The sequence below is a fragment of the Nannospalax galili genome, unplaced genomic scaffold (assembly GCF_000622305.1).
Source record: "Nannospalax galili isolate Female #2095 unplaced genomic scaffold, S.galili_v1.0 scaffold1657, whole genome shotgun sequence".
Taxonomy (NCBI): domain Eukaryota; kingdom Metazoa; phylum Chordata; class Mammalia; order Rodentia; family Spalacidae; genus Nannospalax; species Nannospalax galili.
Window position 1 is genome coordinate 265,877 of NW_008339532.1, and position 8,993 is coordinate 274,869.

The following is an 8,993-nucleotide window of genomic DNA, read 5'->3' on the forward strand; positions in this document are numbered from 1 at the left end:
TGAGAGGAAAGCCTGGTCTAGGTAGTGGGGTCCAAGCTGGCTGGAGCTACAGGAATACCCTGTCTCAAAAATAAAATAAAAATTTAAAAAGAATTAGATGGAGAGTGGTTGAGAAAGGCACCAGTGTTGGCCCCTGTCCTCCATGCACACATGTGCATGCACACCTGCGCACACACACAAAGAAGAAAACGTGTGATGTGGTCTATGGGGCTACACTATGTGCACTCTGAATTAACTCTCCAGCCCAGTCCGCGGTCCTTCTTTCTCACTTCCCACAATATTTCTTGTACTGACCTCGCTTGACTTCTGTCTGTTCCTCAGATGAGTCTATATTACTACTTTATGTGGTAACAAATTTCTGAGATAGTTAACATAAAAGGAAAGTGAAGTAGGGGGCTGGAGAGATGGCTTATGCCGTTAAGAGCACTGGCTACTCTTGCAGAGGACCTGGGTTCGACTCCCAGCACCCACATGGCTACTAACAACCATCTATAACTCCAGTTCCAGGGGATCTGACATCTTAGTCTGATCTCTGCCAGCATTGCACAACACGGGTGTACTTACACACATACAGGAAATATACTCATACACATAAAATGAAAATAATAAACAAAATATTTTTTAAAAAGTAGAAAATGATGCTGTGTATGGTGGCACACCCCTTTAATCCCAGCACTCAGGAGGCAGAAGCAGGCAGATCTCTATGAGCTCAAGGCCAGCCTGGTGTACATAGTGAGTTCCAGGCTAGGCAGGGCTACACAGTGAGATCCTGTCAACAACAACAATAACAATAATAAGGCTGGAGAGATGCCATAGTGATTAAGGGCACTTGCTCTTGCAGAGGGTCAGAGTTCAGATTCCAACACTCACATGAAGCAGTTTACAATTGTATATAACAATAGTGCCAGGGGATCTGATGCCCTCTTCTGACCTCCACAGGCACCTGAATACAGATACACACACTTACACATAAAATATATATATATGGAGCCTAGAAAGATGGCTCAGTGTTAAGAGCATTGACTGTTCTTGCAGAGGACCTAAGGTTCGATTCCCAGCACCCACATATGGCTAACAACTGTCTGTAACTCCAGTTCCAGGGGATCCGATGCCTTCTTCTGACCTCCACAGGCATCACACAACATGTGTGCACTTTCAAATATGCAAGCAATGCACTAATACACATAAAAAGGAAAAATAAATAATAAGAAGAAAAGAAAATGGTAAGCTGTGCTCGATAGCTTTAGTGTCAACTTGACACACCTGGGTTGAGGGAGCCTCAATTGGGGAATTACCTTCATTGGACTGCCCTGTGGCCATGTCCATGGGCACCTTCTTGATTGTGGGAGGGCCCAGAGGGCCCAGCCCACTGTCGGTGGTGCCACCCCTGGGCAAGTGGGCCTGTGTTGCATAAGAAAGCAGGCTGAGCAGGGGCCAGGGGAGCAAGCCAGTAGGCAGTGTTCCTCCATGGCCTGTGCTCCAGCTCCTGCCTCCAGGTTCCTGCCCTGAGTTCCTACCTTGGGCTCCCTGATGAACTGTGACCTGGGAGATGTAAGACAAATAAACCCTTTCCTCCCCGAATTAGTACTGGTCAGAGTGTTTTGTCACAGCAATTGAGAAACAAACTAGAAAAGCCAAGTGTTATATTGCACACCAATAATCTCAGCGGTTGGGGAACTGAAGCAGGAGGATCATAAGCTTAATAACAACCTGGGCTATAGATAAAGACTGTATCACAATGACAGAGAGGAGGCAGGGTTGGTTTATTCCTTTGGTGAATGGTTGTTTCAGGTGTGTATTGGCAGTTCATACCACTTAACCCTTTCTGTGTTCTCCTATCATATCATAAGAACTGAGAATTTTGGGTCTATACTTTCCAGACTCCCTTACTGGAAGGGTGTGGGTTAGTACCCATTGATGAAAGGCATCTCAGATGAGATTTGGGAAGCAAAAGAGCCACAGAAGCCACACATGACTGGCCCTTGGGCAGCACCAGGCAGACAAGAGGTTTTGCAGTGGCCTCCAAGTATTTCTCTATAAATCACCCATTGCAAACAACAATGATCTGTGCAATTCTTTAAAAAAAATTTTTTTTTGGTCTTTTTGAAACAGGGTCTTCCTGTAGCTCCAACTGACCTGGAACTCACTATGTAGAGGAGGCTGGCCTTGAACTCATAGAGATCCACCTACCTCTGCTTCCCGAATGCTGGAATTAAAGGAGTGCACCACCACACCCAGCTTACAATTCTTAAAAGTTTTGATTTTGAAAGCTAGTGTCAATTTTAAGAGCAAAGAATGACTTTCAATCCTGCATCTTATGTAAGGATAATGTAAAAACAATGATTTCTCTGAAATAAATTCCTTTCTATTTGAGCTTTCTGGAGTGATTTCTGTTTTCTCAACACAATGACCAAGATAATGAAAGTTGGGAAAATCAGCCTATTTTGAAACAAAATTGGCTAGTGAAGGTCCCAAATGGTGAAGACAGGAGATGGCAACTCTAAGAAGCCTGAGGCACTGGGGTTCACAGCAAAGAGCAGAGGACACAAGAGGCCCTCAAGGGGAGGGTGCCAAGGGGTACAAAGGGGGTTGGGACACTGAAGACATCAGCATTATGCACTACATTATATGCAGGGTGCATGCTTGACACAGAACTGGGGTCTGATAAACATCTCTTCGTTGAATGCATAATGCAGAAATGGCCTGTGCCTTCATCTGTGCTTTAGTTCCAATGTCTTTGGTTGTTAAAGAAAATCCAATTCAGGGGCTGGAGAGATGGCTCAGCAGTTAAGAACACTGTTCTTGCAGACGACCTGGGTTCAAATCCCAGCACCCACATAGCAGCTAACGACTATCTGTAACTCCAGTCCCAGGGGATCCAACAGCCTCTTCTGTCTTCTTCCTCAGGCATTGCACGACATGGGTGCACTTACTTACAGGCAGGCAATACACGCATACATATAAAATTTAAATAAAATTTAAAAAAAAGAAAATCCAATGCAAAGTGATTGAATTAATAAAGCAAATTTATTAGCAGAGTATGGTAGTGTACACTTATAATCTCAACACTCAGGATTTAAGACAGGTACATCACAAGTCCCAGGCCAGACTACATAGTGATATCCCATCTCAAAAAAACAAATTAAAAGTTAATTTTAGGTTGGGCATGGTAGTGCACCCTCTTAATCTCAGCACTCTGGAGGCAGAGGCAGGTGAATCTCTGTGAATTCAAGGCCAGCCTGGTCTACAGAGTGAGTTCTAGGTCAGCCAGGGCTACAAAGTGAGACCCTGTCTCCAAAAAAAAAAAAAAAAAAAGATTTGGGCTGGCAAGATGGCTCAGTGGGTAAAAGCACATGTTGCCAAGCCTAATGACGTCAGTTGATCCCTGAAACCCACATGGTAGAAGGAGAGAATCAATTCCTGAAAGTTGTCCTCTGACCTCATACCACACTGTGGCATGTTCACACACACACACACACATGTACAGACAGATATGTGTACATGAAATGGATAAACAAACAGAATTTACTACTTCACCTAACTAAAAAATTTCAGAGCTGTGCTGAAACTTGACAATTGACCTTCAGGGAAAACTTTATTCAACAGTTCGGTATGGATCTGATTTATTTTCATCTGTTAGCTCTGTGATCTATTAGATCAACTTTTTTTTTTTTTTTGGTCTTTTTGAGACAGGGTCTCCCTGTAGCCCCAGCTGTCCTGGATTCACTATGGAGATCAGGCTGGCCTCGAACTCACAGAGATCCACCTGCCTCTGCCTCCCAAATGCTGGGATTAAAGGAGTGTGCCACCACACCCGGATAGATCAACTTCTTTTGTGGTCCCGTGACTAATGCACATAGCTCCAGGCATGACATCTTTTCTCTTATCTTATTAGCTCACTTCACTCATACTCAACTTGTCACTATGGCCAAAAATACACTAAAGTGTGTTTCAAACTGGAATTAGAGTTCACTTCCCTGGACAAAATGACTGTGATGAGGGAAATTTTTTTTCTATTTTGGAATATCTGGTCAATTGAATTTTATTTGTAATTCCTAGAGAATTCACATCTTTGCAGACCCAAGTTTAGTCAAAGGAATTGCTTACAGCACAACCGACTGTATAGGTATAAATATAGTGTACAGGTATAGGATAACATACATTCTAATTATCAATCCTTAGTGACAGGCATCTCTCTCAGTGGAAATCCCTGGTTGTTCCTTGAAACATACTCATTCCCAGCCGGACATGGTAACACATGCCTTTGGTCCTAGCACTTGGGAGGCAGAGGCAGGCAGATCTCTGAGAGTTCAAGGCCAGCCTGGTCTATATAAGCAAGTTCCAGACCAGCTGGGGCTACAGGGAGACCCTGTCTCAAAAAGACAAAAAAACAAAACAAAACAAAACAAAAAACAAACAAGAAAGAAAAACCCCAAAACAAAACCCAACCAACCAAACAAAAGATACTCATTCCCTGGAACATGCACTAATTAGCAAAAGGGCATGATTCTGCCCTAAGCCCTATCCTACAAGAGTCTGAGGTCTTCAGATTTCCTATGGTGGACTGGGGGTGTGCTGAGCACTTAGCATGCATAGGGTGCAGAGTTTGATCCCTGGTGCTGGGAGAAAAATATAACTCCCTGTTTATTGAAGTAATGATCTAAGACCTTGGATCTCACTTCCTTTTACCTCCCCTGAGGGCTTACTTCTTTAGCCAGGTCGCTCACTTCCACATTGCCAGTATATCCCTGCTACTTGATCATTTCCCTGAGCATTACAAACATGTTGTGATCTCTCTTAAAAATGCATCTCTCAGGCCGGGCGTGGTGGTGCAGGCCTTTAATTCCAGCACTTGGGAGGCAGAGACAGATGGATCTTTGTGAGTTCAAGGCCAGCCTGGTCTACATAGTGAGTTCCAGGACAGCTGGGGCTACAGGGAGACCCTGTCTCAAAAAGACAAAAAAAAAAAAAAAAAGGATCTCTCAGGCTAGAGCTAGAGAGATGGCTTGGTGGTTAAGAGACTGACTGCTCTTGCAGAGGACCAGGGTTCGATTCCCAGCACCCACATGGCAGCCAACAACTGCCAATAACCCCAGTTCCAAGCAAGTCCAGTGCTTTCTTCTGACTTCCGAGGGCATTAGACAGCACAGGTGCACTTACACACATGCAGGCAATATATTCATACACACAAATTTTTTTTTAAATTGCATATCTCCAGCCAGATGTTTTTATGCATTCTTCTAATCCCAGTACTCACGTGAGGCAGAGGCAAGCAGATCTCTGTGAGTTCAAGGTCAGCCTGGTATACATAGTGAGTTCAAGACCAACCTGTCTCAAACAAACAAACAAACAAACAAACAAACAAACAAAACCACATCCCCTCTAGAAGTGGGGAGCTCTACAATAGTGAGTGGAGACTTTAGTCATGCTGAGTACAGCCCACTTGTAGGTCCAGCTGCTTCAGATGCTGAAGGGTGATTTGCTTGAGTCAGGAGTCAGGGTAACAACATAGCAAAATCCCACCTCTGAGAAGAATTAGAGATAAGGAAATAGAGGGTCAGGAGAAGGAAGACATTCAGAGGAAAGAATTGGTCAAAATGTATAGATCACAGTCAGGTGGTACCTCACATCTTTAGTCCCAGCAGAGGCAGAAGCAGAGGCAGGCGGATCTCATAGTGAGTTCCAGGCCAGCTGGAGCTACAGGAGATTCTGTCTCAAACAAACAAACAAATAAAAACAAACAAAAATATATAACTCAGAGAATGACTTTTCTCAGTTATAGTCATTAATAAAGTACAAACTGTAAACAGCTGTTACAAAATGACGGCAGGCAGCAATCTCTGGAAGAAACAGCAAACTATGCCTTATTCAACTGATACTCCACTGTGAAAAAGAATTTGTTGATGTTTCATAATTTTTTCTCCAGAGTATTTTTTTCAGGGGTGTTGGGGTTTATACACAGGACCTTGAATGTGCTGTACTGCTGAGCCACACCCTCAGCCCCTCTCCAGAATACTTTTGAGAATGACTTTTGAGAATGGGGCTGGAGAGATGGCTCAGTTAAGAGCACTGACTGCTCTTGCAGAGGACCGGGGTTCGATTCCCAGCACCCACATGGTGGTTAGTAATGCGTCCTTAACTCCAGTTCCAGGGTTTCCGGAGCCCTCCTCTGACCTCCTTGGGCATTGCATGACACGGGTGCACTTACATATACACAGGCAATACACTCATACAGATAAAATAAAAATAATAAATAAAAAAGAAAAGATACACATTTTAAGGATAGCAAGATTGCTTGAGAGGGAGAGGACCTTACTACAGTCACCTGATAATGTGAGTTTAATCCTGGTAACCCCTGTAAAGGTGGAGGAAGAGAGCTGACTCCACAAAATTCTCCTCTGACCTCCACACACATTCCATGACATGCACACATCTGTACTCAAACACATCATGTACATACCATGTGCAATAATAATAATAAATACAATAAAGCTTAAAAAAGGTATGCATTTTAAAGGGAAGATGTAAACTGGTAGAGCTTAAAACAAGGCATTCTGATGAGCAATTTAGGGTACTGTAATACATAAACTAAATTCTAAAATAAAATTTTAGTATTTGTCAAAACACATTTAACAAAGAAATATGAAAAAATTAAATGATGTTGAAGAGGTAATTTGGAGCCAGGCATCAGGTATCCATGTCTATAATTTCAGCACTCAGGAAATAGAAGCAAGAGGATTCCTACCAGTTTGAAGCTAGTTTGGTCTGCATAGTGAGTTCCAGGCCAGCCAGGGCTGCATAGTAAGTCCCTATTTCGAAAGAAAAAAGTCCAATATCTAAAAGTAAACTCAGTCTAAAAGTGTTTGCCTTTCTCCTAAGTTTATAAATCGTTTCCATTTATTTACTCCATTTTTCCATCTGCTGATTTAGCAGATAATTAAACTCATAAATTCACAGTAAAAAAAAAAATCGTCAAGGTCCTCAAATGACATTTCTCTAAAAAACATATAAGCCAGGCGTGGTGGTGCACGACTTTAATCCCAGCACTCGGGAGGCAGAGGCAGGCAGATCTCTGTGAGTTCAAGGCCAGCCTGGTCTACATAGTGAGTTCCAAAACAGCTGGGGCTACAGGGAGACCCTGTCTCAAAAAAACTAACTAACTAACTAACTAACTAACTAACTAACTAGCTAACTAACAACTAACTAACTGACTGACTAACTAGAGCAAATTGTCAACCTTACAGGAAATATCAGGTTATACATTACTACCTAAGTCCAGCACTTGCCATACAAGCCTGATACCCTGGGTTCCATCCTCAGAGCCCACAATGGAAGGACAGGGCCAAATCCTGAAGGTTGTCTTCTGGCTTCCATACATATGCGGTGGCATGTATACACTAATAATAAATAGAAATTTAAAAAATTTTATTAAAGTTTGAAATAAAAATGATAGGACAGGCAAGCTGAAAATCTCAGCAGCTGCCAGAGGAAGGGGAAATGAAGGAAAAAATCATGCTTTTTTTTTTAAATTTAAGAACACAAACACAAATCTCCCACTACCATAAATTATGCAGTTGAGTTTCCTTCATTTGGAGAAACTCAGAGGTGAGCATATCTAGAGCACAATGGATGAGCCTCCCCCTGGGAAAACCACCATTTTGATCATGGTATCTCCCCTGTCAGGTAAGTGTAAAAGGCATGTCTTTTAAGTTAGGCATGGAGTTCAGAAAGACAGACAAAGCCCCAGCCCCTGATTCCAGGCTCTTGTATCCCAGAGCAGAGGCTTGTACCAGGGATACCCAGTTAGAAATAGAAATAGAGACACACGCCTTTAATCTCAGCATTTGGGAGACAGAGATCTGCATTTGGCAGATCTCTATGAATTCCAGACCAAAGAGGTCTACATAGCAAGTTCCAGGCCAGTCAGGATTCCATAGTGAAACCCTGTCTCAAAAAAAGAATAGAAGGGGCTAGAGCGATGTCTCAGAGGTTAAGAGCACTGGCTGCTCTTGTGGAGGACCTGGGTTCAGTTCCCAGTACCCATATGATGGCTAACAACCATCTGTAACTCCAGTTACAGGGATCCAGCACCCTCTTCTGACCTCCTCTGGCATTGCAAGACACAGGTGCACTTATACACATGCAGGCAATACACTCATACACATAAATAAAATAAAATAATAAAATAAAATAAAAGCTAAATTCCAGCTGAGCCTCCCTAGCTGGAGTTCTTGGATTTTTAAATGAATTTTTTTACATCTTTTTTGGACTTTTTGAGACAAGGTCTCCCTGCAGCCCCAGGGGTCAAAGACTGAATACTGAATGAATGATTCTCTTAACTACATGAGTTGTGGGAGCTCTGATTCAGAAACTAGAGCAGAGACATACATAATCCACAGTATTTCACAAAGTCAGCTATTAAAAAACAAGTGTTGGTGTGCATATGGAGAGACTGCAACCTTGTGCATTGCTGGTAAGGATGCAAAGTGAAACAGCCAGTGTGGAAGACAATATGGTACTTCTTCAAAAAGTTAAAACTAGAATGACCATATGATTCAGCACTTCTGGGCATTTGCTCGAAAGGAATTGAAAGCAGGATGTTTAAGAGATATTTAGACATATGGGGCTGGAAAAATGGCTTGGCTGTTAAGAGCACTGGCTGCTCTTGCAGAGGAGCTGGGTTCGATTTCCAGCACCCACATGGTGGATGACAACATCTGTAACTCCAGTTCTAAAGGATCAGGCGCCCTTTTCTGACTTCCATGGGCATTGCACCACACAGGTGCACTTAGATACCTGCTGGCAATACACTCATACACATAAAATAAAAGAAAAATAAATAAAATACTAAAAAAGAGATATTTAGACATACACATTCCTAGCAGCATTATTCACAAAGGTGGAGGCAATTGAAGGTCCACCAAAGAATGAATGGCTACATAAAATATGGTATAGACACACAGAGGAATATCACTCAGGCCCGGTCAGGAAGG

At 42.6% G+C, this 8,993-nt stretch overlaps 1 non-coding gene across 1 annotated transcript; it reads right to left on the bottom strand.

Moving 5' to 3' along the window:
• Positions 1-7,531: 7,531 nt before the first annotated feature.
• LOC115070593 lies at positions 7,532-7,691 on the bottom strand. Its single transcript, XR_003849746.1, has one exon. It is a non-coding gene; the product is annotated as a U1 spliceosomal RNA (small nuclear RNA).
• Between the last annotated feature and the right edge of the window lie 1,302 nt (positions 7,692-8,993).